The sequence below is a fragment of the Ctenopharyngodon idella genome, chromosome 20, assembly GCF_019924925.1.
Source record: "Ctenopharyngodon idella isolate HZGC_01 chromosome 20, HZGC01, whole genome shotgun sequence".
In the NCBI taxonomy this organism is placed as follows: domain Eukaryota; kingdom Metazoa; phylum Chordata; class Actinopteri; order Cypriniformes; family Xenocyprididae; genus Ctenopharyngodon; species Ctenopharyngodon idella.
In genome coordinates, this window is record NC_067239.1 from 31,147,240 (window position 1) to 31,162,272 (window position 15,033).

The window sequence follows — 15,033 nt, forward strand, 5'->3', positions numbered from 1 at the left end:
ATTTAAAAACACCTGAAACCAGCTTTATACATGTTTGGGCACCCGTTTCACGTTTTCTTTGTATCACTGACAATCAGAACAAACCTCATTTGAATGTCCTTTCAAAAGAAATTATAGCATGTTTACTACAGGCATATGGACAAGAACTAAAGTATATTACTCTTAAATCATCATCAAAATATAGATTAAACCAGTTGCTTGAAGACGAGAGTGCGTAAATGATGATTTTAATATTTTTGTTGGTTTTTTAAGTCACTGTTGCACATTCATATTTGTACTTCTGCTTCTGTAGGTGTGTGTGTGGGAACACATGAGAACAGTATCTAACATATATTATGCTTGTATGTATTTGTGTTTTCGGCTTCGATGATCTCGGTTCAACTCTCTCTCTTGTTAAAATCAGAAACTTGATGGTTGTGAGTTCAGCTTCTTTGCGCACACGTCAGCCGTCAGTAAGAATTGTGCCTCTATCGGTGCCTTAATTCATATTTTGTGACTTTTTTTTTTTGAGTGTGCGACACGGTAACGGCTTTAAACTCTTCTTAAATTCTCTGTAGTGCAAGGATGTTTCTGTGAGTTTTAAATGTGCTAGAAAAGTCAAAAGGTGGATTTTTATCATGGTTATGTGTTGTTTTGAATCGGGGCGTTGGACAGTATACTCTTATTTCTCATAAAAGAACTGAAACGCTGTGAAATAACAAAACTCTGGGCTTGTCTAAATGTCAAAACGCAAAGTGTAACAACAGTTTCTTATTCTTCACCGTCAAAATCATGGAGTTTTCTAAATAATACATTTTAGTTTGTCAGCTTTACACAAAAATTGCTTATTAATTGCTGCTTTTAGAAGTACAACTAGAATTGGTACCTTCAACAGTTTCACTGAAATTGTATCCTTATATTTGTTTATACAATATTTTTTATATATATATATATATACAGTAGTGGCCAATAATGATGCCCAGCCTAGGAAAATTAACCGCTTTATCCAAATGTTATTGCACATTTGTTAAAGGTTTTGTAAGCTTTGTTGCTTGGAGTCGATTGTTTTATTTGTGATAATAACACAATGAAATTGTGCAGACATATTTTTTGCTAAATGCAAAAACAACAAAATATTAATAACTGATTATGTTGTAGTCAATGTTTGCTTTTCCCTGTGAGCCTTTGGTTTTTCTATGCATTTTTTTTTTGCATAGTAAATTAGTTTTCCTTTTTTTTTTTGCCAAATAATTTTGTCAGATATCAAGTTTAGTGTTTTGTTTTTCCCTTATATTTAAAATATATAAATAAATATTTTCCTCATATTTTGATAGTTATCCCCTCCACTGTAAAAAAAAAAAAAATGTTGTTTCAACTTAAAAAAGTAAGTGTTCATGCTGCTTTAAAATGGTAAGTTTAGTCAACTTAAAATGTGAAATTGCACTAAGTGACAACTTGGATATTTGAGTTGACTAAACATACATTTTTAAGGCAGCATGAATACTTACTTTTTTAAGTTGAAACAACAATTTGTTTACAGTTTTGGCCACTACTGTATATATAATCATTAAAAATTTGACAAGCAAGCACTTGACTTAACTTAAAATAGTTATAAGACATCCTCACAATCAGTGAATGCAGTCTTTATTATTAATATTATTAACATAAATAGCTTAATAAAAGCCCAGCCAGCATACTTATTAATCTCACTCTCTACTGATCAGGCTATTAGAAATAAACATAGTTAAATTCAAAGCAGTAGATTAGACACTGTCAATATCTGAAAACAACCTTTTCTTTCTTAGTTCTTCCTGCAGCTTCAGTCTTCTATAAGTCAACAAGATATATCACTGAATGAAAATGTTTGGATGAGAAAAACCGAATGCAAAGCACATTTGTAATATGTTATGCTTTCCTGTATATTTACTGCTAAAGGTACAGATTCTGTTACTTTCATGTTCAGCTGATGCAAAATGTCTTCTTCTGTTCAAATGCTGGTTTCATGTCACTCGTGTCTCACTGTGCTTGTACGAGCGTGACCCGGAACATCTGAATCCGGCTCAAGGATTTAAAGGGCAAAACTCTCTGGGTGCGCTCATCCCATTTTGCAGCAGCAGACGGTACACATATTTGCTAATGGATTTCTATGCATTGTTTATATTTTTGCACTGACTTTGGAAAAAAAAAAAGCTTTTAATTTTTTTTTTTTATTTTTTTTTATTGATTATTTTTTCCCACAAAGGTGCTATGACGCTGGAGGCCTTCCACAATGTTTTTGCATGACCTGCTTTGGTAAAGTGTCTTCCTGTAAGCCAAGAGCTCTCTTTAAATGTCAGAGTTCAAAACACTGTTATTTTGTAATGTGGGGTTTGGAAATAAACGACAAAAAGAAACGATTCTGAATGACTTGTTCAGTGTTTATACTGCAAATGGTTGCTTGACTGGTTGCATCACTATTACTATTGTCAATACTATATTTGTAACTATAAAAATCTACCCAGCAACATGATAAAAAACACTTTAGCAATCGCATAGCAACAAATAGTATCTGAAAATATAAAGTATAGATAGCATCTAATTACTATTCACTCTTATTGCAAAGAACTGATACTTTACATGTAAATAGAATCTATTGCTATTTTCATCTAATGTTAATAGCATATCGTTAAGAAAATGCTGCTATTGTCATCTAGTGTAAATAGCATCTATTGCTAAAAATATGCTATTTTCACTTATTGTAATTAGCATCTATCGCTGAAAAATATGCTATTTTCACTTAGTGTAAATAGCATCTATCGTTAATTTATTTTCACTTAGTGTAAATAGCATCTATAGCTAAAAAAATACTATTTTCACTTAGTGTAAATAGCATCTATCGCTAAAATTTTTTATTTTCACTTAGTGTAAATAGCATCTATCGTTAAAAAAAATATATTTTCACTTAGTGTAAATAGCATCTATCGCTAAAAAAATATGCTATTTTCACTTAGTGTAAATGGCATCTATCGCTAAAAAATATGTTATTTTCACTTAGTGTAAATAGCATCTATAGCTAAAAAAAATGCTATTTTCACTTAGTGTAAATAGCATCTATCGCTAAAAAAAATGTTATTTTCACTTAGTGTAAATAGCATCTATCGCTAAAAAAAATGCTATTTTCACTTAGTGTAAATAGCATCTATCGCTAAAAAAATATGCTATTTTCACTTAGTGTAAATAGCATCTATTGCTAAAAAAATGTTATTTTCACTTAGTGTAAATAGCATCTATCGCTAAAAAAAATGCTATTTTCACTTATTGTAAATAACATCTATCGCTAAAAAATTTTTATTTTCACTTAGTGTAAATAGCATCTATCGTTTAAAATTTTTTATTTTCACTTAGTGTAAATAGCATATTTTTTTAACGATAGATGCTATTTTCACTTAGTGTAAATAGCATCTATCGCTAAAAAAATGTTATTTTCACTTAGTGTAAATAGCATCTATCGTTTAAAAAATTTTATTTTCACTTAGTGTAAATAGCATATTTTTTAACGATAGATGCTATTTTCACTTAGTGTAAATAGCATCTATCGCTAAAAAAATTTTATTTTCACTTAGTGTAAATAGCATCTATCGCTAAAAAAATATGCTATTTTCACTTATTGTAAATAACATCTATCGCTAAAAAATTTTTATTTTCACTTAGTGTAAATAGCATCTATCGCAAAAAAAATGCTATTTTCACTTAGTGTAAATAGCATCTATCGCTAAAAAAAATGCTATTTTCACTTAGTGTAAATAGCATCTATCGCTAAAAAAATATGCTATTTTCACTTAGTGTAAATAGCATCTATTGCTAAAAAAATGTTATTTTCACTTAGTGTAAATAGCATCTATCGCTAAAAAAATATGCTATTTTCACTTATTGTAAATAACATCTATCGCTAAAAAATTTTTATTTTCACTTAGTGTAAATAGCATCTATCGTTTAAAATTTTTTATTTTCACTTAGTGTAAATAGCATATTTTTTTAACGATAGATGCTATTTTCACTTAGTGTAAATAGCATCTATCGCTAAAAAAATGTTATTTTCACTTAGTGTAAATAGCATCTATCGTTTAAAAATTTTTATTTTCACTTAGTGTAAATAGCATATTTTTTAACGATAGATGCTATTTTCACTTAGTGTAAATAGCATCTATCGCTAAAAAAATTTTATTTTCACTTAGTGTAAATAGCATCTATCGCTAAAAAAATATGCTATTTTCACTTATTGTAAATAACATCTATCGCTAAAAAAATTTTATTTTCACTTAGTGTAAATAGCATCTATCGCAAAAAAAATGCTATTTTCACTTAGTGTAAATAGCCGCTGCCAAAATAAAATAGAACACAAATATTAGATGAAAAACCTTAAACTTAAAAAAACTTAAACAAAAATTAGAAGTGTTGCTTTGACAACTAAATGAAGTATGTTTAAGTTGAAGTACTATAATTTTTTACATATTTCTACTGCATATATGTGGCCTATTTTAGGACCATTAACATTTTGTTGCATTGCGATAAATATTAGATGAAAAACCTTACATTTAAAAAAGCCTAAATGAAAGTGATAAAAGTTGAAATAAGTACTAAAATTCTGAAAACTAAAACTCAAATAAAAGCTAAATGTGTATATGTATATATAGTTGCATTTCATAAATATTAAATGAACAAATTTAACTTAAAAACCTAACCGAAAATGAGACATTAGATAATAAGTGAAATAAATTTAAGCTGATGTACTAAAATTACTAAAACTAAAACTGAAATAAAAACCAAGAAGTTAAAGCTCAATGGAAATATTTTAAAACAAACTAATAAAAATGGGGAAAGCACATAAAAATTATTAAAAAGAAAACTGAGAATATAAAAACAATAAAATAAAAATAATAGGTAATTCAAAATATTAATAAATATTGAAATAGTATATAAGTATTACTAAAATAACTGAGTTTTGCAGGGGCAAACACCACTTAAATTTTCTTAAGAACATGTAAAAATCTATTTTGTAATAAAATATTTGAAAAAGTGTAGTACGGTCACACACTCGACCCTGAGTCACTTTGCTGCTGGTCGTACCCCTCTATATTTGTTCTGTGATATTGTCCGGGTGGGAGGCTTGAATTCTCTCCGTAGGAACAGAGGCCAAAAATAGTTTTTAGTGTGGTTTCTAATTAGAAGTGATGAGAGTCCCGCCTCATTAATTTCGTCCAATCGTTGCTGTCAGTCTGCCACACTAGAATAGCCGTGATCACAGCGCTGCCGCCCCTGGGATCCGTGTTATGGACGTATTAGGCAAAGCGAAGCTCTGACAACAGAGCGATGGCCTGAGAGGAGGGGCTCAGAGTTTGCTCTTTCATATCTCATGAGTCCTCAGTTATGTTCCAGTGAAGTTTGAACAGATGCTGCTCATAAATACACTGCATTTAAGGATTGAGGATTTTTGTCTTGTTTTTCGCAGTGTACCCTTTAGAAGAAAATCTGAAAATCTTTTCAAAATAAACTTTCATTTTCTATGAGTAAGAATTGAGACATTGAGCTCTGATTTGTGCGTTCAGGAAATGAACCGTGTGACTTTAATAACACCCTTGTGGGTGTCTGATTCAGGGTCAGCTGTTGGGGGATGTCCCACCTTCCAGATATTGCTAAAGTGTGCCATGACTGAATAACCCTAAAATCTCATCATTCAGGGCGTTATTCAGTAATCAACAGTTATAAAACTGATAAAAACAAAACAATAATGATGTCAGAAGTGGTTTGGGAGTGGAAAAAGTTGGTACTGACATATGACAGTGTGACAGTGTCACTGGAGACTGTTTTGACGGCAGGCAGCATCTGATCTGGGAGATCCTCTGTGAATCACTGATCTAAGACCTTCACCGGTCTCCAGTTTTTCTCTCATGTGTCTTTCTGTATGTCTGTGCATGTGGTGTATGTGTATCATATTTCAGTGAGTCATATTTCACTCCTACATCAAAAGAATGAAAATAAATCATTTTTGCTTATATATGTATATATGTCTGGCCTATTTTTAGGACCATAAACTTTTTTTTTCTTCTTTTTTTCCGCATTGTGGCATTTAACCCCAAATTCTCATTAGAGTTATTATAGTTAACTAAAACAAAAATCATAAAAAAAAAAAACATTTTCGTTACTTGAAATAAAATAAACTTTAAAGGGTTAGATCAGCCAAAAATGAAAATTATCCCATGATTTACTCACCCTCAAGCCATCCTATGTGTATATGACTTTCTTCTTTCAGACGAACGCAATCGGAGATATATTTAGTCCTCCAAGGTTTATAATGGTTGTGAATGGGGGCCTGTTTTGAACAACAACAACAACAAACAATGCATCCATCCATAAAAAAGTAATCCATACTATTACAGAGGGTTAATAAAGGCCTTTTGAAGCGAAGCGATGCGTTTTTGTAAGAAAAATATCTATATTTAAAACTTCAAAATAAATTCAAATAACTAGCTTCCTTTGGGCGGAAGAGCATGACGTAATGACGAACACGGATGCGCAGAGGAGAGAGCAAAACAAAACACCGGTCACGAATTAGAAGTCTAAAACGAGAAATTTTAAAGAGAAATGTCAGAGGATTTCGATATAAAAGACGAGGAGCTTAAATTTGTTGCACAGCCCTATTTGTTTGAACCGCGAGAGTCGTCTGAACTTACAATACTCTACATCCTGCGTCATACATCGCGTCAGAGAATTACTCATTTGTCGCAAGTCGAGTTGTGCAGTAGGCCTATGCGTACGGTCATCCGCTGGAAGCTAGTTATTTGAATTTATAAAGTTTTAAATATGGATATTTTTCTTACAAAAATGCATAACTTCAGAAGGCCTTTATTAACTCCCTGGAGTCATATGGATTACTGTGATTATGGATGGATGATTTTTTTTTTCAAAAATGCGGCCCCGCATTCACAACCATTATAAACCCTGGAGGACTAAGGATATTTTTTAAATATATCTCTGATTGTGTTCGTCTGAAAGAAGATAGTCATATACACCTAGGATGGCTTGAGAGATAATTTTCATTTTTGGGTGAACTATCCCTTTAAGAAATCCAGAAACCCTTGTTATTAGTGGCACTGGTGGCCGTTAAGTCAACAGCAGCATCTTATTGCTCATGTAATGTGCAACAGACTGAACGCGATTCAAGATCCTGATATATTCACGGTGAAGTTATTTTTCTTCATTGCTTAGAAGTAAAAAGAAGTTGGAAATATCTTTGAAGCGATATACTGTTAACGAATATCCCTGACGCCGTCCACGCTGCTGAGAGTGACGGGTAGATGAATATGCAAATGTGCGGCGCGCGCTTTCCTCTCAATAACAAAATAAACACAACAAAAAATGGCAGAGGTGAGAAAACAGCAGTTCAGAAATCATCTGATCATAGCGATGTGGATATGTTTGAACCAGCTCTGCGATTCACCGGCATCATGTCGACAGATGAGGTAATTAAAATTACACTATTATGATATTTGAGACTATATAGATCTGGCTGTGTGAGACTATTTGAATTAATCATTGTACAGAATAGCTCTTTCGGCATTATCCTGAACATTGTATAAGAATTAATTTCATATGTCGTACAACAAAATAGAGGGTCTCGGGAACGCGCGTAACCGTCACTCCTTTTGATTTTCCCGGCAAAAACGTCCCGAGTCCTCATTAAAATCTGTCTACAGGCTTTCATATACAACCTAGGAAGTCGGGGAAAGTCTAGTTTTTTTTTTTAAAGTTTCGTTACAAGCTGTTCACACATGGGCCATAAAAAGCGATTAATACATGGCAATTCTTACATATAGTCCCTTTAACTAAAATAAAATAAATATATATATATTTTTTTTTTAATTCTCATTCTCATTTAGTTTAACTTGATGTAAAATAACTACAACTAAAGCTGAAATAAAAATGAATAAAAACTATGGAGACATGAAAACTATAAAAATACAAAACAACAAAATTCTCAGTAATACAAAAATAACACTGATTCCCTTTACTGTAATGCATCTTGACATTACTTATTCTTTATTCTCATTACTCAAACTATATGTGTGTGTGTATATATATATATATACATACACACACACACACACACACACAATGGAAAATGAAAAGCAAATCAAATCATTTTGTTACCCCATCAGAAAGAAAAATCCTAAATGAGATCATATTCACGTTTCTCGTATGTATAGGCAGCAATGAGACTGAATGCAAATTGAAGTGTGTTTCCAATTTCTCTGAATTTTATTCTGAGAAAAAAGACCACAGTAATGTCCCGTATCTCATCTAGAATTTAAGTCAGATCTCAACAATGTTTCACGCGGTGCTCAGATTTGACAAACTATTGCAATTAAAAGTCAGATATCTCAGTATGAACTCAAACATTTCTCATTAAATTCATCCAAGATTAAACGTTTAATTTTAATGCTCTATACTGTCAACAAGTGACTTATTTGCTCTTTTGAGAACTTCAAAAGAAACAACTGAGACCAAGTGTGATATATGTTGAGGTAAAATAAGCTTTTTCACTTGATTTCCTTCAGTGCAGTCACTGTACAGCCCTTTTGTGAATGTTGAAAGATCAAAAAGGAGCCTAGATGGATGATTAAAGTTGACATGAAACTGGACTTTTCTTCCCTATTGTGACGTACATCCGAGTGAAACGGCTTCTCGAACAAGAACAAATGTAGGGCGGGGTTTGATTTTGTCAGTGGGGAATTGATTGGTTGGTTGGATGGCTATGGTTTGCTATTGGTGGATCTCATGTGAGTGACAGGTTGCCACACCCTCGCGCCGGTAAACACGTCATGAGAGAAGATGAGATGTCGCTGCAAGAGGGCAGGGAAGCTATTTTGATTCAAGATTACGAGTGCATGAATTAAAAAAAAAAATTATGATGTGCACAGATAAATAATTTATAATAAACACTGCAATATTCCATAAAAAATAAGAATTGTCCATTTTGATTTCTTGGTGACATTAAGATGTTCTGCTGGTTGTTGGTTAGACGCTAATAAACAGAGTAAGACACGCTGCTCTTAAACAATGTCACTAGTACTTTCCACTTTTAAATCTTAATGTATACAGTAAGTCTGTTTTTCCTAGTTACTGTTGCTCTGTGTCTTTGTGCCCCACTTCAGGCTGGCCTGCCGGGTCTGTCCTGTTTGGAATGAGATACTTTCACTCAGAAGTGGATCTATATGAAACCTTGGTAGGCGTCTCTCGAGACAACAGCTGCAGACTTTAACAAGCAGACCATAACACCATCGCCTGTATATCACACTCTAAAAATGCTACAATGAAGACACATAATCCCAAAAGGTCAGTTCAAAAATAATCAGGTCATAAGATAAAAATTGCTCTTGAAATATGAATATGTGTTAGAGGGAACGGGAATCACCGCTTATACCATGTTGTATCTCGGACAGACATTTGATTAGAGACAAAAACAAATCTTCCAGTGCAACATTTATGAATTCAGAATTTTTTAGCAATGGCTCATTATTAAAGTTTATTAAGTATTAAACTTCAGCATTGATATATCTTAAGATATCTTATAAATCTTGGCTAAATGAATAGCCAAAAAAAGTGTCTATTTATTATGATCTGATATAATTGTGGATTATATATATGGGTCAGTGACGTGACGGGTCATTTTTTTGTCCAAAGGCCTTAATAATAATAAAAAACAAAGATATGACATCTAAAGTATGTAAGGTAGTACAACTAGATCTCTTTTATTGAATCCAAAAGGTTTTAATCATATTTTGCTACATATAAAGGTATTTTAAAGATTTTGAAGTGTCAAAAGGTCATTCAGTTTAACCGTCCAAAGGCCAATACAGCCATTTCATTTGTGATTAAAATATCTTAAAATGTAATAAATGTATATATTTTTTATTCTGCCATGATTTTATAACATCAACATAGTGCAAAATGGTATTAAAATTATGTGTAGAAGTCGTTGCTTTGTTATGAGAAAAAATGTCCGGAAAAATGAATTTCATTGATGTCATTCGGAGTAACCAATATAAAGGGACCATTTTGGATCAAGTCATGCGGTCAATATCGTGACAGGATGTGACATCATTCAGACACCTGCAAAGGACCACATGGTCATGAAGCAAAGTAACTAACTCTCTCTTAACTATTTGAAAAATTCATGTTTTCACTTGATCATACGCATGTCCCGAAACATCAGGTCATTCGGTACAACCGCTATAAAACATGGAAAATGTTGTAATATTTTAAAAACTTGTACTAAATATAAAAGGTTTGATTGTCCTTTAGCTAGCTAGCTAGATATTAGCCTGTTAGCATTGTTAGAAAATATCATCATTCGGTATAACCAAAAGCGTCATTTGGTAAAACTGAAATTTTGGTTAAACTGAATGACTTTTTTGGTGACAAATTTTATCCATCTTGAAAAAAATGACAAAAGCAGTGTTAATTTATTATAAAAACCACATAATTTCATTGTTAACACTGTATAAAATAAATTATAAATATACACTTTTAAAAACCTTATTCGTCAATGACCCATATATATATATATATATATATATATATATATATATATATACACTATATGCTGTAAAAGCAGTGCTCAGCTTCAGGAATCAAATTATTATGCACACATTGCACAGAAAAAAGTATAACGGTTTATTTATTACATTTAAAAAAAAAAATACATTGGAAAATATTCTGCAATATATTATTGGCTCCTAAAATCAAATTAGAAGCAAATTTTTTGATGCAAATCCATTCAATATTTACAGGCAACATTATAGTGTGTGTCTTGTGTGTTGGTTGTTATATCCACAGTAAACAGAGGGTAAACAGAAGCAGTAATATTGAGGCTACATTTGGCATTGGGCAAGAGGTTAAGTTTCTCCGTTGTAATGAGAGCCATAATGAAAATCTGTCCTTGCATAGCTGGAAGAAATCGCTCTGCATTTAGATGTAATGTTAAGATGCTTCCCTGTTTAGTTCCAGCCACATGTCCCGGATCTAATTTTAGCCTGAAACATGAAACAGTCACAATAAAGGAGCTATTTATAATGGCTGTGCTGTTTTGGGGGCAGTGAGTTATCTCCAAATGACAACATTACATTACTGAGTAGAGCGGTGAGCTGCCAGTCAGGAGTATGATAACAGAGGCAGTGATTTCAGATGCCTGCACTGCAGAACATGACTGGATTAATGGATATAACCATGCACAGAGAAGGTTATATCTCCTGTTGACATGTCAGACGTATTGCAATTAAGTTTTATGGATGTGCTCTTGAAACTGTGTATTTTAATGCTCACTCCAGGTTGTTTGCCCCATAGACTTCCATTGCAAATGCATTACTATAAATATGATTTTTTTTGAGTCTACCTATCTTGTGAATTTAAACTTTTTTTTTTTTTTTTAAAAGTACCTAACTTTTTCTTTTTTTTTTTTTTATGTGTAAAAAAATCAGGAGGGAAAAATACTGAATGCACCTTTAAGGGGGTTCACACATACACAGGCAGCATCAAGCGTTCATTTTCCTCGAAAATATGTGTACATTAGACTCAAAACGTCAATATGCTTGTTAAACAAAACAGACCACACTTTTTAGGATTTAATTAGGAAGCTGTATATTTCAACTGAGGGTAGCCTAGTGAAAATATAAATACAGCTAGGCCTCAGTACAGCGTCTGTGGAACGTTATTTGTCTACATCTTTTAACTTTAACAATTAGACCTAGTTTAGTTGCAGATCTTTCATTTACCGCAACTGCGATGTATATCACGCAAGTTAGTCGCGATTATTTATATTATTTCAGCATTTTGAACTGGCGCGCGAGACGCTAAATTGTTCCCGCTAAAAGGAGCTGCGCGCGCAACCGCGCACTGCTAGTCTGACAGGATGACGGCTTTCTGAGGTAAGACTGTTTTACCTAACGACAAATTATATACATTGTCAAAATTCGTTTTTACATCGTAGTTGTGCTAATTGATTGTCATGCTTTGGTATATTTTATGACATAAAATGTCGAAATTATGAAATAAAAAGTCAAAGTAGAAATTTTGACACGCTAAGACCAAAGCCATTATTATGAGATCAATAAACCGAAATTATGAGTTTCTATGTAATAATTATGACTTTAATTTTTGTCATAGCAACTTTTAAAGTCAGAATTTCGACTTTCTAAGTCAATTTTAACTTAAATGTCATAATTATGACTTTTTATGTCAATTTCGAATTTTTATGTCAGAATTACGATTTACAAAAGCACGTTTTTTTCTTATGTGGCGGAAATGAGCTGAAAATATTCCCTCAAATAACCATTTAAGTGAAAATGACATAATCAGACTAAATAAACCCTTTGTACTTTAGATATGACTGGTTTCTTGGGAGTCTGATTTGAACAGATATATATATATATAAATAAATGAATGCAATTTGTGATTAAAAAAAACAACAGTTATTAATCTATTAAATTACATTAAGTGAAAATAAATACATAAAGATTGATTAATATAAATAAAAAAATTTAAATTAATAAACAAATATTTAACAATAGTGAGTAGAAAAAAATATAATAATGCAACTTATTTTTACTAATTTACTAATTTTAGATTTATTATTAATTTTTTAGTGTACACTCTAAAAAATGCTGGGTTAAAAACAACCCAAGTTGGGTTAAAAATGAACAAACCAAGAGATTGGATTGTCTTTAACCCAGGGGTTGGGTTAAATGTTTGACCAACGTGCTGGTCAGTTTTATTTAACTCAACTATTGTTTAAAAATGACTGTATGGCTGGTTTAAAATGAACCCAAAATAGGTTGGAAATTAAAAATCAGACATAATTACTAGAGGCAACAATAATAATCAAAAGGTGCACATTTATTAATAAGCAATTTATTCATTAAACTTATTAATAAATGTTCACTTATTAAACATATGTATAAATGTGAATTTCCAACATACTTTGGGTTCATTTTAAGCATGAATACAGTAATTTTTAAAAAATAGTTGAGTAAAACTACCCAGCAGTTTGGGCAAACATTTAACCCAACCGCTGGGTTGTTTTAACCCAGCATTTTTTAGAGTGTATAATTGTGTTTTTAAATTTTAGGATGGGGTCCCTCAAAGAGGATGATCATATTTGGGGCTCCGTGGCATCTGAAAGATTAAAAACCGCTGATATAGGAGAGGATCTGAGTCAGTAATAGCTCAGAGATCTGAAAGAATCAGTCTTGAGTTCTGTGTTAAAAAACAAACCCGCAGATCTGATGTTGAGCTCATCACTGCTGTTTGAACGTGTTTATTATTTGATCTTTTATAAATGACAAAGAGGCAGCAAAATGCAGGGATATAAAACCTTACACAAAATCTAAAGGAAAGGATGCATTAAACATGTAAAACTCTTGTAGACAAAAAAAGGAGAAAGAATCACAAATCTTTGCTGGTCTCTACTGCCACCTTGTGTCTGTTTGTGAGCAGGGAACTTCTTCATTGTGAGGATGTTTAGTACAGTTTCCCAAACTGGGTTTCATAAAGAAACTGCAGGAAAGAAAATCTAATAATTAAATCCTAAAAATGTACAATTAAAATAAGTAAAGAATTTAAAAATCAAATCCAAATAAGTCACTAAAAAAGAGATTGCAATCTTTTAAAGATTAATCATGCAGCTCTAATCAATCAATTCTCATCGGCTTTGAACCTACAACCTATCAGTTACCAGCTCAGGTCATTAACCACTAGGCCACCTGTTCAGAGCACAGTCTGTCTGTCGTCTGTCTGCGCAGCTCCGTGACATCCTGACAGACCGGGTCAACCGTCTCTACAACCTGTGCCGTAAAACATTAATTATTTATGCCTTCTCTAAACACAACACACGATCCCCATTGCCTATTATAGAAGAGCTGCTCAATGGCTTCAATAAACAGCTCTGGAAGAAACACTCTCTGTGTCATTGAGTTTATTGGAGACGGAGCGTAAATTTCAGCTCGTGTCTGGATTAGCTTGACTCGCGCTCACATTCTCGGCTGGCAGAAAAACGAGTGTTATTGTAGAGCACAGACTCATCGCCTGTCAAGATGTTGTGTAGGACGTGAACCGTCTGTGATGGTCGTGAACAGAGAAACAAATTCAGACGTGGATATTGGGGGATTTGTACAAAATATTGGGAAGGATTTGAAGCTGTTTGCAAAGGGATGCATGACAGATTATTGATACGTGAATTTCTAAGGCCTCTGAATGATCAATATGATCAAAACTTTGCTGATAAACCTGTCGCACACAATCTTGATAGTTTTTTAGCAAGTAAAAGCCTTGTGGTTCACGTGTCTTTTCGCTGTGAAATCTTTACAGATATTTATAAAGTAAACATAAGATTTATTGGTAGTAATATTTAGTAATATTTCAAGATGATCACTTACTGGACTGAAACAACTTAGGTTTACTTGATTATCATGTTGTAGAAAAATAATGTTAAATTATGAGTCTCAAATAAATGATCCATCAGGCTTTTGATGAACGTTTGTTTATTCTCAATTGTCATTTTATTGCATTGCATTATGTTTTAAAACTACAGAGCTTTAATTATAAAACTAAGCATTTAAATGTCATTATTGGCAGATATAGAGTGACCAAAACACTGGGTTAAAAACAACCCTATTTGGGTTGTTTTCAACCCAAGGGCTGGGTAAATATAGGACAGAACACATGTTGGGTTAATTTTACCCAGCAGACTGGGTTATTTAACCCAGCATAATGGGTTGATTCATTTTTACTATAATACTAGCTTCTTCTTTTTTTTTTACTTCATACATGAATTATTGTTTACAGATTAACTTAAATCCTCTAAACTTTTTAAAAATACTCCACACAACCACTGGTTTGCATGATAATTCCTTTATTTTCGATCATATTTTATAGTATAGCATATTTTATATAATTTTGTTAATACATATTGCCTACATTTAAGCTCATTTAACAAATATTAGAAGAAAAAATTAAATATTT

General features: G+C 32.3%; 1 protein-coding gene across 1 annotated transcript in view; it reads left to right on the forward strand.

Annotated features, from left to right (window-relative positions):
• dusp10 (dual specificity phosphatase 10) overlaps positions 1-2,375 on the forward strand; it is a 16,914-nt gene extending 14,539 nt beyond the window's left edge. The window contains exon 4 of the mRNA XM_051875524.1: positions 1-2,375. This exon is cut by the window's left edge and continues 714 nt beyond it. The gene's annotated coding sequence lies outside the window, so the exon portion shown is untranslated.
• The last annotated feature ends 12,658 nt before the right edge of the window (positions 2,376-15,033 follow it).